We start from the raw sequence: 22,104 nt of genomic DNA on the forward strand, positions 1-22,104 counted from the left end.
GACAAAGGTCTCGATTGCAACTAGGGCAAGAGAAAGGGAAAGTCTCGATCACAACGAGGGCGAGAGAAAGGAAAAGGCTCGATCACAACGAGGGCGAGAGAAAGGATCGCAACGAGGGCGAAAGCAAACAAGGATTAGTCTAAACTAAACCTAACTTGCACAGGAGGCAAGTCTAAGCTAGCCTAAGAAGCAAAGCAATCACAATCACAGATAGCACACACTATATACATACAAGAGGCTCACACAAGGGTTAGGTTTTAGTCGAGGGGTCATATCAACCTCAACAAACAAACCTCTGGAATGGGGTGAAGTGTGCTCTTAACCTTGCCATTGAGGGGCTAAGGTGAAGCAGATGAAAGGAGATGAGGGGTGTGCCTCATTGCTTCTATCCCTGATCAGGGAGAGCATATCAGAAAGTGTGGGAGCTCAGAAAGATGGAGCTCTTTCCACATTATTGACTCGATAGATCTTGGGTTTTTATCTCAATGCTACAACCATGTAATGGGAGCAAGGAGAAGACTCACTGAATAGTAGGGGATAGGTTGCTTATCCCTTTGATCTACCAATTGCCTTACTTGAAGGACTTTTCCTGCTTGGGACAAAATTAAACACACACAAGCATTGCCTCTTAAGGAGGACTTCAGACAGTTTGCCCGGCCAAATAATAGGCCGGGTCTCCAGACTACATGAAGAAAAAGTAATTGTACCTCAAAAGCAAATTGCTAAATAGCAAAGCAAAGCAAGTTCAAAGAACTTAAGCGACTAAGGGTACCTGAAATAGTCAAACTAATCAGTGTACAGTTCAACAATTTAAATCAGAAGGAAATGAATCAACAGTTAACAACAGACAGAAGTGCAAAAGCACAAGGGCCCACTCATATGGGTCATACCACCTACAAAACAAAGGTTAGCACATGATATATAGTCAAGCTCAATCAAATTGGCAATGACTTCTTTGAGGCAAATGCTTATCCTGAAACAAATGAACTCAAACATAAGCCAAGAGACCACTAGGGCAAGCCTAGGGTCAAAAATAAATGATAAAAGTCAAAACAGCAAATGAAAGTCAACCAAAGTCAAGTTCAAACATTTAAGAAGCAAGCTCAAATGGTCTCACATTCAAATCATGCATTATCATCATTTCACAAACAAAGGAAGGCAAAGCATTGCAAACAGAAGCTCAAAGAAGTCAACAGAATGACTTGCATCAAAAGTCAACTCAAACATTTTCAAAAATCATCAAATAATTCATGTCCAATCCTAACACCTAGCATGGTAAGCATGTAAAATTTCATTGCATTTGGACAAGTGGAAGGCAGTCAATGAAAATCATAAAGTCAAAGCAAATTTGAACATGCTCAATGAAGTCAACCAAACAAGCATCAACTTAGAAAAATCATAACTAAATGAAAACAGATGAGAAAAGAATGGGATTAACACCAATGCAAAGCTCAAGATGTCTAGTTATCTCATGCAAAATTTCATGATCATACAATAAGGTATGAGAATTTCCCAAATGAAATGGCAAGATGTGTCACACAAAGTCAACAATTGACTAGGCATGGAAGAAAAATCTCAAACAAATAGGAAATGGCATAATTAAATCCAAGAAAAATCACACACAAACTAGACATATGAGAGAAGATTCATGCAAAAAATGAGGTCAATTGGAGGCCAGGAAGCATGTCAACAGTATTCATGAAATGGCATATCAATGGTGTGACACAAGTTGTCACACCCTACTTCAAAAAATCACAACTCTCAAACCACAAATGAGAAATCCACAAACTTTATACCAAAATAAACATGAATGAGTGTAGAACAACCACAAAAATTTCCAGAATCATTGGATACATCCTCCTCATTTCACAAGAGATTTGGCAACATGTATCATTTTTGGTCACATTATACAAACCCTAAGGCCATTTAAAAACCAATGATCAGAAAATTCATTAAAAATCATGACAAAAAACTAGACATCAAACAGGACATGATGCAAAAATTCCCACTAAATTTGGAATTAAAATGAGCAAGTTATGAATTTTTCAAAATTGATGATCAAATGAAATAATTATTGAAATTAAAATGAAATAATATTGAATTAAATGGACCGAGTGGCATTGTTGTAATTTGGGAAGCTACTAATCAAAACGGTGCCGTATGGGCCATGAGAATGAAATAATTTCATTGGTGCATGCTGAACAGGGGCCATGCACACGTGCAGAACAACAAAATTCTGGGCAATGCTTCAATTGGGATTAGGGTTCATGAACAGTGATGCATACTCATCTCTCCCAAATCGAGTTTTCATGAAAATTTCCAGAAAACAAAATCAAATACACACAAATGTTCATCTAACAATCAACAACAAGAATCCTGCATTGATTTTCATTAAAACATCACATACGTCCTGAATCGAGCAGAAATCAAAGCAACCCCCAACTTTGCTCAAGAACACAAACTCTCAAAAATGAAAAATGGGCACACATACATGTTCATCTAAGCATGGTAAAGACAAATCCAACATCAATTTTCATGGAAACAGGCTGTGGAAAGAGAATCGAACAAAAGAGCATATGAACATTAACTTTCATTTTCAGATTTCTTGCAGACTACTTAACCATTTCATATGAGACAAAGTTCATAGCAATCAGCATACCAAGACCTACACTAAGCATGGCATGGTTTGGCAAAACAAGTAAATCGAAAACCTACCAGATTGGAGTGCAGATGCAGATTCAGCAGCTTTTAGGCCTGGATATGCTCAAACAGATGCAGCCTATACTTCCACAAGTTGAAATGGTGAAGATGCTTGATTCAATAAAACTTGGAAACCACTCAAATCAGATCTGCCATGGATGGATGCTTGGAATAACAGTCGAGTAAACCTCCTCCCAGTTGTGAAATGGCACTGAAAATATGTCCACAATGATGCTTAGGTGATTGAACAAAGCTAGCCAGGTCGTGGTCTTTGAAGGATTTGGAAGATTTTTGGAAAATGCAAGAAAGATGAATTTTGAGAGAGAGTGAATTTCTGAGTGTTTGCAGCTGCTAGCTAGGGTTGAATGGCCAGAAAATAACTTTAAATACTTCTGTTTATCCTTCCTTAATGAAGTGCTAAGCTTGTTTATGAAAATGAAACCAAATTGCTAATTTTGCAATTTGACCAAATGGTGGTATGTGATAGCATGTGCACGAATTTTGGGCCTCAAACATGTTTCAAATAACCTTCCAAACAATTCCCAATGGCCAAATGTGCTGAAAATTGCTAAATCAAAAAGTCAACTTTGGTCCACACTTGAAATTAATTAGGTTAGGTCCAAAAATGCCATTTTGCATGGTAAGGTTTTGGTGCATGAAATTTACATTTTGGAAAGAGGAGATGAAATGTGGTTTGTAGGAAAAAACCCCACCAAAATTGGCCAAATGGTTTGAGAGATATGGCCTTTTGAAGTTCAAGATTTTGTGAAAATGATTTGATCATATCTTGACAACCATGCATGGGAATTGAGAGTTCTTGGACTTTTTGGAAATGGGAGAACAAGATCTTCAACTTTCATGTTGGGCAAAAATTCATTTGAAGCTTGTATCATGATGTAAGTTTGGGATCAAGAAGTTTCCATTTTTGGCAGTTGAAATTACAGGTCCACTTTCTATTTTGGGAAATTTTCTGATTGGCTTCAAATTCTTCAATGATGTTGATTGCCATGATATATGAGGCCTATTGGGACAAGAATAAGCTCTCTCAAACCATTTCCATCCATCAAAACCATAAAATCAACCACAGTTGACCAACTTTGACTTTTCTAGGGTTTCTGACTGATTGTGCATGAGCTGATGGCTTCTGAACATCCAACCCTTGACTTAAACACTTCAAATGGACCTCCAAGTCATGTGAACTTGTTGGACAAACCCTAGGGCCTTGGCTCCTTGAGAAACACCCTTGCTTGCTTGGTTGACTGATCTCCTGATTAGTTTGACCTAATTCTTGATTGGCTTGCACTTGAGGCAACTGGGACAATGCAATGCTATGCAATGGATCATGATATGCTATGACCTAATATGAAAATGTATGTACAATGATAGGTGCAAATTTGAGGTGCTACAGAGGCGAACCAAGTTACCATGAGGTCAGACATCAATACGATCCAAGAGAAAATGGATCAACTGCTGGAAACAATGCTCGCCATCGCCCAAAGAGAGAGGGTTGCGGATGCAGAAGCTGGGGCTAGGAGGAATGATAACACATCAAGTTTGGTCCACCAAGACGAGAGCTTCGTCCATGCCAAGAAGAGTCTGGTTCATATACCAGTAGGAAGCAAAGGAGATGGGGATTGTGTAGAGCCTTCTGAGGCGCCTGCTCATTATGGGTCCGAAATGGGAGATGACCCGTACGAAGCTTTCTATGTGCCTGATCATCCAAAGCCTAAGATAATTCCAGACCCTACTGCCGAGAGGCTTCGTGCCTTGGAAAAGAAGATCAAAGCTATCGAAGGGAATAATATCTTCGGTGCCTCTGCCATGAACATGCGCTTGGTATCAAATTTGGTCATTCCGGCTAAATTTAAAACTCCTGATTTCGAGAAATACAAAGGCCAGACTTGCCCAAGAAGTCACCTAGTGATGTACTTCAAGAAAATGGTTGCTCATACCGAAAACGACAAACTGCTTATACACTGTTTCCAAGACAGTTTGAGTGGAGCGTCTCTAAGATGGTACATGAGCTTAGAGAAAGGGAGGATTCAAAACTGGGAGGTTTTGGCTGACGCATTTCTCCGTCAATACAAATATAATCTAGATATGGCGCCCGACCGAATGTAGTTGCAAGGGATGGCAATGAAGGAAAAGGAGTCATTTAAAGAATGCGCCCAGCGATGGAGAGAGTTGGCTGCTCAGGTAGAGCCACCATTGTCTGAGAAGGAAATGACTGGAATATTTATGGACACGCTGAAGGACCCATTCTTTGATAGATTGGTGAGTAGTGCAACATCCGATTTTGCGCATCTAGTCACAATCGGAGATCGCATAGAAAAGGGTTTGAGGGATGGAAAGATTTCAGGAGCCGTGGCAACCCCTAGCGCACCGAAAAAGTATTCTGGAGGCTTCCAGAAGAAAAGAGAAGGTGAAACGAACGCTGTATCTAGAGGCTATAAGGGGAAGCAACAAGCTTCATATGGCCAAGTCGCCGCCATGGTACCCATACCTTATCAACAATCCATACAACAACAACCAATGTATCAACCACATTATCAACAACCTCGTCAACAGCAGAATACCGCACCACCAAGACAATTCAGGCCAAGGCCTCCAAGAAGGCAACATGACCCTCTACCAGTACCTTATAGCCAAATATTCCCATATTTGCAAAAGGAGGGCCTTCTGACATTGAGGGAGCTAAAACCGGCTGTCTTTCCATATCCACCAGGATATGATGCTAACGCCCATTGTGAATTTCACATGGGAGCGCCCGACCATACCCTGGAGAATTGTTTTGCATTTCAAGATAGGGTACAAGACCTGATTGAAGCAAAGGCTGTCACCTTCACTCCGAGACGCCCGAACGTGAACACTAATCCCATGCCAACACATGAGATGCTTCCGTCAGTGCCATTGAGGAGAGTGATCAGGGAGAACTGATTCTTAAGGTTGAAGAGATTCAAACCCCTATCGCCAGGATAGGGGCACAACTGCTAAAAAGTGGTCTAGTCCCGGAGGAGCTAGTCAATGATGAGAATGATAAAGGGTTGAGGAATTTTATACAACAAAAGCTGGATCAAGGCGAGTTACAGATAAATCGCTGTGTCAAGAACAAGGGAGAGGAAGAGATAGTTGTCGTGGTGGACATCCTTTATGACGAGGTTAATGTGGACATCCCTAATGATGAGGTTAATGTGGACATCCCTTATGATGAGGTTAATGTGGAAATCCCTATAAACCCATTGGTGATAGAGTTTCCAGCACCGTTCGCCTATAAAGATGAGAAGGCGGTATCGTGGATATATCAGCCCAAAGCTTTTAAGCAAGGGTAGGAAGACCGACCCGTGGTAATCAATGAACCAAATGTCACGTCAATTATGGGGCCAGCTGGAATGACGTGCAGTGGCCGAGTGTTCGCGCCAAGGGTTGTTGATGCTTCTACCAAAACCAAAGGGAAAGAAATTTCTACTCCTGTCCAAATCCCTATCCCTAATCGAGAAATGCAAGACTTGCACCTATCTCCTAAAGCTGTGGTCACCCGTGAGGAGGCCAAGGAATTTCTAAGGATAATCAAGAAAAGTGATTATGAAGTGGTAGACCAGTTGAATCAAACACCTTAAAAAATCTCCATTATCTCTGTTGCTCAACTCAGAAGCACACAGGAATTCATTATTGAAAGTGTTAAGCGCAACACATATCACGAAAGACATAACGATAGAACAGTTTGACGATGTGATAGCTTGCGTAACCACTGGAATTTTTTTGGGGTTTAACGATGATGAACTGCCAGTTGAGGGAAAGAACCATAACAAGGCCCTACATATCTCCTTGAAGTGCATAGACACTATACTATCAAGGGTATTAGTAGACACAGGTTCCTCACTGAACGTCATGCCAAAAACCACTTTGATAAAGCTGCCGATGGAGGGGATGAATATGAAGCCCAGTACCCTAATTGTAAAAGCATTCGATGACTCAAGACGAGCAGTGATAGGAGAGGTTGACCTACCAATCAAAATAGGCCCAACTTTCTTCAATATCACAGGTTATGGACATACATCCCGGTTATAGTTGCCTACTTGGAAGACCATGGATCCACTCTGCAGGCGCCGTCACCTCCACTTTACACCAAAAGCTAAAATTCATTACAAATGACAAGATGATTGTGATTGGAGGGGAGAAGGATATCTTGGTTAGCCACTTAACATCTTTCCGATATATCGAGGTGGATGGCGAGATAACCGAGACACCATTCCAGTCTTTGGAAGTGGTAAATATGATGGTTGTCCAACAGACATTGGAGACTCCGAAGTCAGGACCATCCATGGCCTCGTGGGAAGGAGCTAAGGCTGTGATGGAAAGTGAAAATGCTCAAGACTGGGGCAAGGTGGTGGAAATGAGAGAGAAGCGAGACAAGTTTGGGTTAGGGTACGACCCGTCTTTATTTGAAGCTGGTAACCAACACGATAAAGAGCAGATTCCTCCTGTAGAAGAAACGTTCACCAGCGCTGGCCACATTTTTGGCAACCAGGTGGCAATGATCAATGTTGAAGATCACGAGAAGGGGGTGTCTAGTTGGATACGACAAGCCACGCCTAATGAAGAACTGACAAACTGGAAGGCTGTGGAAGTCCCTCAATTTTTTCAAAAGTAATTTTATTATTTTAGACAAAACCCTGTGCTCTACCCAAGGCACAGTGGCGTGTTGTAGGGCCTCCTTTATCTTTTTTTAAGAGTTTTTATATCAATAATAAATGGAGATTTGCATTCAAATTTTTGTTCCTTTCCTTTTGTTTTTTACAAAAAAATGGCATCAATTTTTATGCACGCACTTTCTAAATAAACTGCATAAATCATAACATGCAGAGACACCACCGAGACCATTGATAACGACACTGCTAGGGTCTGGCCTGACTTTGATTGTCCCATCTACCAAGCCGAAGATGAAGTGGGGGAAGATTGCGAACTCCCTGAAGAGTTGGCCCGATTACTCAGACAAGAAGAGAAGGTCATTCAACCACACCAGGAGGACGTCGAAGTTATCAACCAGGGACCAGAAGAAGACAAAAGAGAAGTAAGGGTAGGCGCCGCGCTTCAAAATGCAGTGAAGACTAGATTGATAGAGCTCCTACACGAATATAACGATGTGTTTGCATGGTCATACCAAGATATGCCTGGATTAGACACTGATATCGTGACCCACAAGCTTCCCCTTAAAGAAGAATGCTCTGCCGTCAAACAAAAGCTAAGAAGAACTCGACCGGATATGGGTCTCAAGATCAGAGAAGAGGTGAGAAAGCAGTTTGACGCTAGTTTCCTGGAAGTCGCTAAGTACCCACAATGGATTGCCAACATTGTACCGGTACCAAAGAAAGATGGGAAGGTCCGCATGTGCGTAGATTACCGAGACTTAAATAAAGCTAGTCCCAAAGACGATTTCCCATTACCTCACATCGATGTATTGGTAGATAACACAACCCAGTTCTCTGTATTTTCCTTTATGGATGGTTTCTCTGGATACAACCAAATTAAAATGGATCCCGAGGACATGGAGAAGACCACGTTCATTACCCCTTGGGGCACCTTTTGTTACAAGGTAATGTCGTTTGGCTTAAAGAACGCTGGGGCAACATATCAACGCGCTATGGTGACTCTCCTTCATGACATGATTCATAAAGAGATCGAGGTGTATGTTGACGACATGATTTCCAAATCCCAGACAGAAGAGGAACATATCACTAATCTGGAGAAACTGTTTGCTCGTTTGAGGAAGTTTAGGTTGAGACTTAATCCTAACAAATGCACATTTGGGGTTCGATCTGGGAAGCTTTTAGGCTTTATTGTAAGCCAAAAGGGGAATCGAAGTGGATCCCGACAAGGTTCGAGCCATTCAGAACATGCCTGCACCAAGGACTGAGAAGGAAGTCTGTGGTTTCTTGGGAAGACTGAATTACATCGCCCGGTTTATCTCTCATCTTACTGCCACATGTAAACCAATATTCAAGCTTCTAAGGAAGAATCAAGGCGTGGAGTGGAATGATGACTGCCAAATAGCCTTCGACAAAATCAAAGAATACTTGCAAGAACCGTCGATTCTAATGCCCCCTGCAGAAGGGAGACCCCTCATCATGTACTTAACAATGCTCGACGAGTCCATGGGTTGTGTATTGGGACAACAAGATGAGACTGGTAGAAAAGAGCATGCCATATATTATCTGAGCAAGAAGTTTAATGATTGCGAGACCAGATATTCTTTACTCGAGAAGACTTATTATGCACTCGCATGGGCCGCTAAGCGTCTCAGGTAGTACATGCTAACTCATACGACTTGGTTGGTATCTAAAATGGATCACATCAAGTACATATTCGAGAAACCAGCTCTTACAGGTAGGATTGCCCGATGGCAGATGTTGTTATCAGAGTACGATATTCAATATGTTGCACAAAAGGCAATCAAAGGAAGCGTACTCGCAGACCAACTTGCCCACCAACCATTAGAGGATTATCAGCCTTTGAAGTTTGACTTCCCAGATGAAGACATCATGGTTGTCAAGGATGCTGAAGACTCCAAACAAGAGGAGGATCTCGGGCCAAAAGCAGGCTGGACTCTCATGTTCGACGGCGCCTCAAATGCAATAGGCCATGGAATTGGGGCAGTGCTAATGTCTCCCAAGAATTTCCATCTACCGTTCACTACAAAGCTCTATTTTACCTGCACAAATAACATGGCTGAGTATGAAGCTTGCATACTAGGGTCGAAAGAGGCTATTGAGTTGAAGATCAAGGTGCTAGAAGTACTCGGGGATTCCGCCCTAGTGATACATCAGATCAGAGGTGATTGAGAAACAAGACATGCCAACCTAATTCCATACCGGGATTACGTGCTGAAGTTACTCCTAAAATTCGACAAAATCACTTTCTCTCATATTCCTCGAGAAGAGAATCAGATGGCAGATGCTTTAGCAACCTTGGCTTCCATGTACAAGTTAATATGGTCCAACCATCAGCCTCACATTGAAATTAGGCGTTTTGATGAACCCGCGCATTGCCTGACGACAGCAAAAGAGCCAAATGGTAAACCCTGGTTCTTTGACATTAAACGGTATCTAGAGAAGCAGGAATACCCGGTAGAGGCCTCTAGCCTTGACAAAAGGACCCTCCGGAGGATGGCGTCAAAATTCCTCTTGAATGGAGAGGTATTGTACAAGCAGAATTATGACATGGTTTTGTTGAGGTGTGTGGATGAACACGAAGCTAATCAGCTTATGAAGGACATACACGAAGGGTCTTTCGGCACACACGCAAATGGGCACTCCATGGCGAAGAAAATCCTAAGGGCAGGTTACTACTGGTTTACGGTGGAAGCCGACTGTTATCATTACACCAGAGCCTGCCACAAATGCCAGATCTATGCTAACAAAATACATGTACCACCTACCCCGCTGAATGTTATAACATCACCTTGGCCTTTCTCTATGTGGGGCATCGACATGATCGGGATGATAGAACCCAAAGCATCTAATAGGCATAGATTTATCTTGGTGGCCATAGACTACTTTACTAAATGGGTAGAAGCCGCATCTTATGCGAATGTCACAAAGCGCGTAGTCGCCCATTTCTTAAAAAACAACATCATATGTCGATATGGGATTCCCAACAAAATCATCACTGATAACAGGTCCAATCTCAACAACAAGACCATGGAGGAGTTATGCACAACGTTCAAGATCGAGCATCACAACTCGTCACCATATCGACCTAAGATGAATGGGGCTGTTGAAGTTGCGAACAAAAATATCAAGAAGATCATCCAAAAGATGGTAGTAACGTATAAGGATTGGCATGAGATGCTACCTTTCGCATTACATGGTTATCGTACATCAGTACGAACTTCAACAGGGGCAACCCCATACTCCTTAGTATACGGCATGGAAGTAGTTCTCCCCATAGAAGTGGAGATTCCCTCGATGAGAGTCTTGATGGAGGCTAAGTTAGACGAGGCAGAATGGGTTCAATCAAGGTTCGACGAGCTCAACCTTATCGAGGAGAAGCGCTTGAAAGCGTTAGGTCACGGTCAACTCTATCAGAGGCGGCTTAAGAAGGCATTTGACAAGAAAGTCCGTCCTAGGGTGTTTCAAGAGGGTGATTTGGTGCTGAAGAAAATCTTGCCCATTCACAAGGACTCTAGGGGGAAGTGGACACCAAATTATGAAGGTCCATTTGTGGTGGTTAGAGCCTTTTCCGGAGGCGCTCTAATCCTGGCAACTATGGATGGTGATGAATTGCCACTTCCAACCAATGCTGATGCTGTTAAAAAGTACTTTGCCTAGAAAAGTGGAATGATAAAAAGCCGCTAAATCAAAAACCTGAAAAGGCGGTTTAGGCAAAAATGGCTATCCCGGTGGATCGAAAACCCGAAAGGGCGATCCAGGCTAAAATTAGGGATAAGAAAAAAAATTGACCCGCTGAGTTGAAAACCCGAAAGGGCGGCTCAGGAAAAAATGGGTATCCCGGTGGATCGAAAACCCGAAAGGCCGATCCAGGCAAAAGTTAGGGATTAATTCCAAGGCAAAGAAATGCACTTTCAGGCATCTAGCATATCCCTCGAAGAAAAAGAATCAATCTACCTGACTTTTCCAAAGGCGAGGTGCTCGGATTATCAAAGACATAAGGATCATAGCAGTGTGGAGACTCAATAGGAACTCAGTTTTATTGCCTCTTTGTTTCTACACACATCACTTACCTCATTAAGGAATTGCATATTTATGTACAATCGCCCATTCAAGGGTCAAATCAATAAAAGAGAAATTTTCTCGATAAAAGTTGTGCCCAAATTATTTTGTATTTTATCTGTTTGTTTGCAAAGCACCTTTATTTTTGATAAACATCACTCTTAAAGATTTTGAAGAAAATAAAAACACATAATTGAATGAAGTAATATAAATTTCTTTTGAAATTGTAAAAGGATAAACCTCTTAGTCTCCAAGTTTGCTTTTGTTTTTTCATAGATGTGTGGGACTGTGTGCAGGCACCTATGTTCATTCCAATTGCTAATCAGCACACCTCATAAATATACGCATGGTGTAGCCAAACTGGGGCAAGTCTCTAATGCATTTCCAGCAGAAACATTAAAACATAGTTGGAGTATCGCGTGTTGAGTAGTCAGAACCCTTCAGTGGCTTGGAGCACCCCAAATATATTCCCAAAATCACCCAGTGGAGCATCAAATTTCGATCTCCATCATAACAAAAGTCCACACCGTTGGCATCATCACCTAAGCAAAAACGCCTTAACCAGAGCATATCCTAATTACCCATTCGCATACCCGCATACATCACATGCGCCATGTGAATCAGTTACATACATAATTTTCCTACCAAATAGGAAAATTCACCAAGAAGAAATCATATCAATCATTGGCATCCATATGCATAGCCTTATACGATTCGCATTCCTATATGCACAATTAAATATCCCCAACAAATGCCTAATGCATACACCTTAGGAATCCTCCCATGCATGGCATTTCCACCCAAAGTGGAACATCATACAAAAAATCGAACATAAAATATCAGGATCTAAGGTCATTCATGTCTATCTTAGACATTCCTCATTTCCCAAATAAAGTTATTACCCTACGTATGCTCATGGAATTATTTCCTGGCCAATCATTTCTCTCAACTTCATGGTTGATAGTGATATTCCCAGCATTTTCTTTGCTACCATTGTTCCCCAAGAAGAGGTTACCATAAAAGTCTTTTGTGAGCTTCTTCCCTGCATAGCTCCTTCAGCAGATTTCCTCCAAAAGGAATCTTTTCTAAAAATACCCCCAACAGACATTCACTCTTTGAGATATTACTTCATTTATCTGGAGAATCTCATTTTCTTTACTGTTTGAGATGCTGCTTCATCAAATTGAAGAGTCTCATTCCAGTTTTTCTTTTGAGATACTGCTCTAGTATCCTCGAAGAGTCTTAGATTCAATTAAGATATCATTCCCTTGTTCGAAATATCTTAATTCTATCAGATAAGATGCTGCTTCGACTCGATACAGAGAATCTCATTTTTGCTGTTTGAGATGTTGCTTCATCAATATGAAGAGTCCCATTCCAGTTTTTCTTTTGACATACTGCTCTAGTATCCTTGAAGAGTCTTAGATTCAATTAAGTTATCATTCCCTTATTCGGAATATCTTAATTCTATCAGATAAGATGCTGCTTCGACTCGATACAGAGAATCTCATTTTTGCTGTTTGAGATGCTGCTTCATCAATATGAAGAGTCTCATTCCAGTTTTTCTTTTGAGATACTGCTCTAGTATCCTCGAAGAGTCTTAGATTCAATTAAGGTATCATTCCCTTGTTCGGAATATCTTAATTCTATCAGATAAGATGCTGCTTCGACTCGATACAGAGAATCTCATTTTTGCTGTTTGAGATGCTGCTTCATCAATATGAAGAGTCTCATTCCAGTTTTTCTTTTGAGATACTGCTCTAGTATCCTCGAAGAGTCTTAGATTCAATTAAGGTATCATTCCCTTGTTCGGAATTTCTTAATTCTATCAGATAAGATGCTGCTTCGACTCGATACAGAGAATCTCATTTTTGCTTTTGGAGATGCTGCTTCATCAATATGAAGAGTCTCATTCCAGTTTTTCTTTTGAGGTATTGCTCTAATATCCTCGAAGAGTCTTAGATTCAATTAAGGTATCATTCCCTTGTTCGGAATATCTTAGTTCTATCATATGAGATGCTGCTTCGACTCGATACAGACAATCTCATCTTTTGCTGTTTGAGATGCTGCTTCATCAATATGAGGAGTCTCATTCCAGTTTTTCTTTTGAGATACTGCTCTAGTATCCTCGAAGATTGTTAGATTCAATTAAGGTATCATTCCCTTGTTCGGAATATCTTAATTCTATCATGTGAGATGCTGCTTCGACTCGATACAGAGAACCTCATCTTTTGCTGTTTGGGATGCTGCTTCATCAAAATGAAGAGTCTCATTCCAGTTTTTTTTTCTTTTGAGATACTGCTCTAGTATCCTCGAAGAGTCTTAGATTCAATTAAGGTATCATTCCCTTGTTCGGAATATCTTAATTCTATCAGATAAGATGCTGCTTCGACTCGATACTGAGAATCTCGTTTTGCTGTTTGGGATGCTGCTTCATCAACATGAAGAGTCTCATTCATTTTTAGAAACATTTTTCTGCTTATTACCAGACAGTCTTGGATACAGTTGGAATATCATTCCTTTAATGGGATACCTCGATTGTAATTATCCAAGATACTGTGCTGACGATTCCTCCTCATACTATATTACTCACTACATTTTCCTCGTGTATTTCTTCTTTGCATCTCCAAGGAAAAAATTCGGGTCTTTCTTGTATTTAATTATCTCCCACCACGAATATACGAAGACTGTTGTCATTCTTACTTTTTGGGTTCAAGGTGATTAATCTGGAGCAGCTGTCATCCCCCAATTTTGTTCGGACTACTTTTTGCGTTAAAATAAGAATGGCTTAGAAGGCAAAGAGATGTATGACTTGAATAGTTGGTTTTATACTCCCACTTAGAAAATATTTGGTTTCATCAGCGATGTGAGTCGCGCCGAGCGTTCGAACCTTGAACCTGTTAGGATTGTGACGTTGGTGAAACACCTTCGCATATCTGGTGAACTATTTACCTTGGGGGCATTCAAACAAGCAAGATTGTGCCTATTTTTTTTAGGGTTTATCACATGTACTGCCGACCAAGATATTCACTCGGGCCTCGTACTTCATAACATTATGAGTCCTAGATTCCTTAAGGACCGGTCATTAATTTTTGATTATGTATTTCTGGTGTACGAGTCATTGATATATCCACACGTTCGTCATGGCTCAACCTAATTCAAGGATTCGTTACCTTGTGGATACCGACATTCCACCTTGTGTTATTCACCATTGTGTCATAACCCTCTTTCTAAGTTGGTTTCAGTTCCCACCTTTATTTTTGAGCAAAAAACCATTGATTAGAACCAAAATTGATTTCAAATATCCTATTTTTATCTTAGGATGTTTTGTTTGGTTTTGTAAAAATTTTGTGACAATTATTGGTCAAAAATCATCGCCCTTTTAGGCATCCCAAGCCAATTTCAAGAAGGAAGTTCTAAATAAGTATAGGAATTGCTTCAAGCCCGGGGTTACATTACAAAGTCCAAAACAATACTCACAAATGGTGAAGCAAAAGTGCCCAAGGGGACACATGTAGGCATCAAAACCAAGGGACATCAATTAAAATTACAAGCATGTAATACTTTTTCATGAGTTAACCCATATTCTAAGTGTGCTACACCATTTTAAACACCATGTTACATCACTTGAGTCAAGAAAGATTAAGTTCTGAGTAAGAGGCATCTAATTGTTGATCTTCCGTGTCCGGTCCATTCCCGTTAAGTTGTGGATCCACCTGTATAAGATGTCCTAACCTGTCCAAAACCAATTCAAAACCTTACAGACATGCGCAATAACAATTTGCCTACACTCATACTAAACATAATATGAACAACATGTGAGAAACAATATGAATAACATGTGGGCAACAATATGAATAATATGTGAGCAACAGTAGAAGATCAATACAAACATTCTGCATCCTATGGAAGTCGTGTAATGTGACAGAAGCATGTTTTGAGAACGAAGCCACAAGCCATAAGGACATACGCAATAACGACATTGATGACAACTTAACGCCTTATCGAAGTAGCAGTTGGAAGATAATGAAGCGCCTACATAGGAAGAGAATCATAAATGTCGAAATGGAGGCAGTGGCTGGCTGTGTTGATGTATTTCAAAGAACAGATTTATAACGATAAAGTGGACTGATCAGGAGACACTTCTGCTCCTTGAAACATTGGAACTTTATAAAGAAAATTGGAATAAGATTGCAGAACATGTTGGAACAAAATCAAAAGCTCAGTGCATATTGTATTTTGTTAAAAAACCAATAGAAGATAGCCTTACTGACTACGATGAAGATGTTGATGCCGGTTGCAAAGAAACGGTAGATCCAGTTGCAACAAATAACAAATTGTCTGTAGATGAAGATAAAGATAAAGGTGATTAAGAAGTTATTGAGAATGACACTAATATCAAAGGCCATTATGAGACTTCTCAGGTGGAGGATATTAAAGTGGAAGATAATCAAGTAGAGGACTTCTAAATTACAAGATAACATTAAAGAAAGTTGGAAGAGGAAGTAGATACCGACTGTCGTTTTAAACACTCTTAAGGAAGCATTTACAGTTGTTGGTTATTCTCTTGAAACTGAAGGTCCGTCATCACTTGCCGAAGTGGCAATTCCTGTCATGGCATTGGCAACTTTCCTTGCGCAATTGGTATGTTCTGATGTGGCTTTTGCTTCAGCTCATGACTATATAAAATCCTTGTCTGAAAATGCTCTTGGAACTAAGATTGCTTCAAGGTGTTGCTTTCTTCTAGAAGATCTACCAGATGCTAAGAAGAAATAATCACCTCTGAGGGAGATTTTAAAAGTGAGGAAGATCAGTCTGATAAAAGTACACAACAGGATACAACAATGTTAGATGATAAAGATTTAGAAGACGATCACCAGAAAAAGAAAATTGCAAGTGATGCTTCAGAAGACAAGATACACCTGGATTCTACGAACGAACTTCCAGATTAGTCGACTTCAAAGGGGCAAGCAATGATTAATCATGAGAGTGGGCTAGACAACTGTGATGATCACTACGTTTCAAAAGCAAACCAATGCATTGAAAGGCTGCAAAGTTGTCACATCCATACCAAAACTGTCATGACATAGGCTACGTCGGTAAAATCAGAAATACTTGATACAAAATACACACTGTCATGAAATTGAAAGCAACACATAAATACGAAACAAAGATGCAAATTGCCTAGAGGTTAGCTACTGCAGAAAGCATACCCGGTTGCGACCGTGATGTGGAGTCTTAGATTCTACATACAAGACAAGCCAAGGTCCAAGGTCATTACAAAATGCAAATTGCTACGCTTACCTTGTAAACCAACATGATAAAGTGTGCATCACTCATGCCGTATCAACATTCCTTCAAGAAACCGCACCAGAATGAGTATCAACGACACTGGTAGCTAATGCTGCAAGCCAAGGTTATGGACAATAGGTGACTGTGGTATACCAATTGGAAACCATGAGACCTTGTGGCCAATGTCCTGTATTATCAAACAAACCTGCAATAGTCATAGCAAGCCAACAATCAGGACTTAATTATTCAGTCAAAAATCGGCACAAAGCAGAGCCATGGATATACGTTGTTAAAACGTGACGCATAAGAATGTGCTAAACAAGCGAGAAGGCCGTTGCATGAAGGTTTACCACAAAGTCACAAAACGAAAGCCGGGAATACAAGTTAGAATTACCTAAACCATAATGTATTACGGTACAAACACATGATTGCATAATCCAACACATGACCTGCTGCAGAACCAATACATGCGTATGTACTAGTGTAACAACCATATGAGTTAATCCCGTCACCGTGATTCCTGCAGACTCGCCAAGAAGACTCCAATGCATGAAGATGGATGAACCAAGCATGGTACTACCATCAGAACCCTGCTACAAAATGTATGTCACAAGTGAAACGCTTGAGATAATATATCATAATACAAAACCAAGATCGTGTGAATCAAGGCATATATAATACATGAAAACAAACGCAAATCAAACCAATATTCATGAATGGAAATGCATACTTACCGTGAGTTGTCAAGTCCGCTATCTAAAGTCCGCAACCAATCCCAAGGCAGTGTGCTATACCAAGCATCACCACTACAGCAGGTATCGGCAAGCCAAAGCGTTCAACCACGAGTAGACCTTGCATCAACAACAAAGACTTACCATGATCATGAACTTGCTGTGTATTATTATAGACATTAGAGCAATGCGTAAATGAGAAATGGGGAGGTATACAGGGTTTTGGGATCATCTTCTATGGGAGGTACAACCAATTCACAACCTGTAGAAATAATTCCAACAGAGTGTACACAACCCTATAGTGTGGCAGCACCTCTGTCATGAAAAGCACTTATGGCAATGCGCATTAGGAACAAAACCGACACAATGTTCCAACCTGCAAAACAACCACAAGTTGTGAGAAGGAGCGAGAAATCAACATAATTTACAGTGGATCCAATCCAAACGTAGGCAACACACCTGACCGAATTCCATTACCATAATAGGAACGACCTTGCTAGCCATTCCAAAAGCGTGATGCACAAGTCATAATGAACCATTGGTGGAAGACCAAGAAGAGCAAAACTGCAAAATTCAAACCAGTAAAGAGTGCTCGTCACAAAAAGTGAAATACGCCAGTAAAATACAAGGATTACCGCAGTGAAAAATTGAAATAAATGGTTACCACAGAGCGTCATCAAGGAATTCTTGCAAATGCCACGTAATAGCAGAAGAGGAGTTCTCACTCACTACGGACAAAACAGAAACAAATTTCACCACCTTCATTCCTGGGACCACACCAAAACATCACTAAAGCTCTAATCTTTCTTTTAGAGTTTGTTGAAATTTCATATTGAAACCCAGCAAACTCGTTCTAAAGCCACAGACTACCCTAAAGCGGTTACCACCGCCATAGCAGCGACGTAAGAAGGAAAGAGAAGGAGGAGAAGCGAAGAGGACAAAAGGTGCAGAAGGAGGAAAATGATAAGAAAGCAACATACCTTGAGGTTGGGTCACATCGCCGGTACGCTCGTCGGAAAATATATTTTCCGGTAAGCTTCATATTACTTCCCTCTTCGTTGATCTGCATACTTTGCTTTGTACAAATGACGCGTATATTTTTCTGTCTATATTACCATTGTGAACCGTTTACTTGCTTTGATTAAATCATGAATCATTAGAGTTTGCTTGCTTGTGCTTGGATCCGTAGCAAAAGAATGGTATACTGCTCGTTTAGATCTAGGTTTAGGCTTAGAATAGATTTTGGTTTTGGGGGTTTTCATTGAAGGTTAAGAAGAATAGATTTCTTTGTTTAATGTTCATGAGAGACCGAATGGAGAGGACGAAGCGTGATGATTGCTTTCCTTTGGTTTGTGCGTTTTATTTTGATTTATCTGTGGAGTTATTCGTTTCTATTAATAATTAATGTGAGCAGCTAGTCATTAGTGGACATTAAGATGTTGGTGAGTCCCAAGGCGGTACGCGTGGATTCTACCGTTTAGGGGAGACCGAACGGTCACACGTCACAAGATTTGGTGTCCCTTCACCTTCCATTTTTCCCTTGCTTGCTTATGGACGGATGTTTAAGTGGGCTAAAGGCTCATTCATTTATTTACTTATTTTTATTATTATTATTTGTTATGTTGCTAGCGGACTGTTTGTGGTATGGGAAGTCATGGGCCTTAGGGCCCATTTCGAGTCCCTCCCGATCCAGACCTCTTTTGGGTTTTTGAACTTGGATCTTTGAGGTTTCACCCTTTTGTCTCCCATGCACCCTAGCCTGTCCTAAATTTTGATCTATTATTTAGTTCCTATTTTGAATTTTAGTGTTTAACTAATAAATTGGGATGACATTAGAAGTAAAATGAATTATTGTTTTAAGTTGATTATCGATTTTCTTTGAATCTTAAGTTTTTTTTGTCTCGTTAGAATATAATTAAGTAAACATTTAATTAAGTATCGATAAGTAAAAATGCCTTTTTTATAAATCTTGGTGTAACACCAAGTAGCTTTTCTCAAGACCTATTAAGTCTATAAAATTGAATTATTTAATTAATGTACTCCTTCAAACTTTTAAATTAATTTTGAATGAAAAGGAGAATAGTAAGCCTCCGCTTCACTATCTCTCGACTATTCGAATAATTGGCGTACGCCATATTGCTTGGATTTTCGTCATTCAATTAAAACCCTAAAAACTCTATGAAATTAAAATCACTTCCTCAAGTTAATTATAAATCCTAAAAGTTTCTTTACCAAAATTAATTTTGAATGAAAAGGAGAATAGTAAGCCTCCGCTTCACTATCTCTCGACTATTCGAATAATTGGCGTACGCCATATTGCTTGGATTTTCGTCAATCAATTAAAATCCTAAAACTCCATAAAATTAAAATCACTCCCCCAAATTAATTATAAATTCTAAAAGCTTTATTTTAATAATTAATCTTTGAATGAAAAGGAGAATAGTAAGCATCTGCTTCATTATCTCTCGATTGTTCGAATAATTGGCGTACGCCATATTGCTCGGATTTTCGTCATTCAATTATAACCCTAATAATCATACAAAATACAAATCATCTTTTTAAATTAAGGTAATACTCAAAATATATCTTTTTATAAACTTGGGATGAAAAAGAATATAGGAAGCGTACGCTTCGCTATTTCTCAATTTCTCGAATGATTGGCGTACGCCATAGTGCTCGAGTTCTTGTCGTTCGATTAAAACATCAAACCATAACATTTCAAATCATTTCTTTTAGATCAACTACAAATTCCAAAATCTTTTAATCCTAAATTTCCGATAAGTAAGGATGGGAGGCGTTCGCCTCACTATCTTCCGATTATTCGAATAATTGGCGTACGCCACATTGCTCGAATTCTCGTCGTCAAAATTAAAACGCAATCGAATAAATTCAAATCATCTTTTATAACAAATCCAACATTTAAAAACCTTTCTTCCTAAATTAAAATTCGGATGATAAAAGATGGGAGGCGTTCGCCTCACTATCTCTCGATTGTTCGAATAATTGGCGCTCGCAATATTGCACGAATCATCGACTTCCGATTAATACATTTTAAATAAACTTGGATAAAGGAATAAGTGGCATACGCCTTATTATTCTTTGAATAAGTAAGTAGGAGGCGTACGCCTCACTACCGTGCATATTCAACATCCACAAACAAACTTTCAAAATAATCGAACGAAAAAGGAATAGAAGGCATTCGCCTTATTATTCCTCGAAAGAATTGGACAATTGGTGTGCACCACATTGCTCAATATTTCGTCTTTCTTAAAAACACCTTAACAAATCAAATTAATGTCTAGCCCCCGTGCGACCAACAACTTAAGAATTCTTTTCAAAAGAACACTGTTAATCCTTTCTAACGCGCACCACAAACCAATGCTTAAGCCTTCGCCGAGAGTAGACAAGCCAGCGTTTAGCCTTTAGAACGCAATCTACACAGTCGTTCATTAAAAGACACCAACAAAAACCGTAGTTCCCCGAACTACGAATGCTTTGATTTCCTTATTGCACTATAAGGATACGTAGGCAGGAGATTGCTGTATCTTCGCGAGCACACTAATAAAAAAAAACCTCCCCTTTCCCCTTCTGAGGTCTTCACCCATCTCTATCCAATATTTAATTACTCGAAGAAACAAATAACAGTTAACTAACATTCAAATAGCAAATTAGACTAAAAGGTTCCCGTTGAGTACAACGGACGTGAGGGGTGCTAATACCTTCCCCTTGCGTAATCGACTCCCGAACCCGAATATGGTTGCGACGACCATTATTCTATTCTTCAAAGGTTTTATCGATATTTTCCTATTCTTTCATTGGGATAAATAAAGTTCGGTGGCGACTCTGTTCGAACATAATTTTTTTCGCGACCATCGCGAGGAATCGTATTTTTCGAGATGCGACAATATGATATGAATGTACAAGTAAATTTCTGTGGGGAAATATTGCCACAAAGTAAAAGAGATCAGAGAGGCCGAATGTCTGTAGGAGTGTAATGCATTCCGTAAGGAAAAACTCACTAGGGAGACAAAGACTCTGGGGGGATAAAGGGTTATGCGTAGGCCTGGCTACGACTTAAAAACTGCTGGGGGACTAGAGGAATTCCATGAAAATGGAAAGACTCAGCTGGGAAACAAAAGGAACGCCTGCAGGGGAACAAGTAGATCAGAATAAAACTGAAATACTCGTACCATGCAGGAAAAACGATTTAGGAAATACGCACTCAACTCAACTGGGGAAGGAATAAACTTCAACACAGGAGGAGAAGAAATCTATTATCAACTACCTGCTACTGGGTAAGGAGATAATAAAAATCCGACAGAGAGGACATTCGTTACCGGTTAGGGTAAACATATCAAGGATGCCTCACTGAGGGTCGCCAGGAGGTGAATTCATTACCAATTACTGGGTAAGAATAGACTTGTTGGGGAAATGCTGAAAATAGGATTTACAACTACCGGTTACTGGGCAGAAGACCAAAGGGAGAGAATATATGTCACTGGTTAAAGTGCACATATCAAGGATAGACTCAAAGGAAAGAAAATCCGTCATCGGTTAAGATGAACTTATCAAGGATAAACTTGCCCGAGGATGTTAAGGAAGATATCTTGCACCGGTTAAGATGAACATATCAAGGATAAACGACCTGAACA

At 40.0% G+C, this 22,104-nt stretch overlaps 1 long non-coding RNA gene across 18 annotated transcripts; it reads right to left on the reverse strand.

The window, feature by feature from the left end:
• Positions 1-14,869: 14,869 nt before the first annotated feature.
• Positions 14,870-18,966, reverse strand: LOC127118955 (uncharacterized). 18 transcript variants are annotated; one of them, XR_007802476.1, is made up of 10 exons: positions 18,433-18,964; positions 18,117-18,219; positions 17,912-18,016; positions 17,669-17,828; positions 17,456-17,572; positions 17,116-17,314; positions 15,943-16,926; positions 15,700-15,770; positions 15,400-15,464; positions 14,870-15,164 (listed from the first exon to the last, which is right to left on the reverse strand). It is a non-coding gene; the product is annotated as an uncharacterized LOC127118955 (long non-coding RNA). The 18 variants fall into 18 exon arrangements; XR_007802474.1 differs by having other exon boundaries at positions 15,400-15,770; positions 18,433-18,966; XR_007802470.1 differs by having other exon boundaries at positions 15,323-15,770; positions 18,433-18,966.
• Positions 18,967-22,104: the final 3,138 nt, after the last annotated feature.

Source organism: Lathyrus oleraceus, chromosome 2, assembly GCF_024323335.1.
Source record: "Lathyrus oleraceus cultivar Zhongwan6 chromosome 2, CAAS_Psat_ZW6_1.0, whole genome shotgun sequence".
Classification (NCBI taxonomy): domain Eukaryota; kingdom Viridiplantae; phylum Streptophyta; class Magnoliopsida; order Fabales; family Fabaceae; genus Lathyrus; species Lathyrus oleraceus.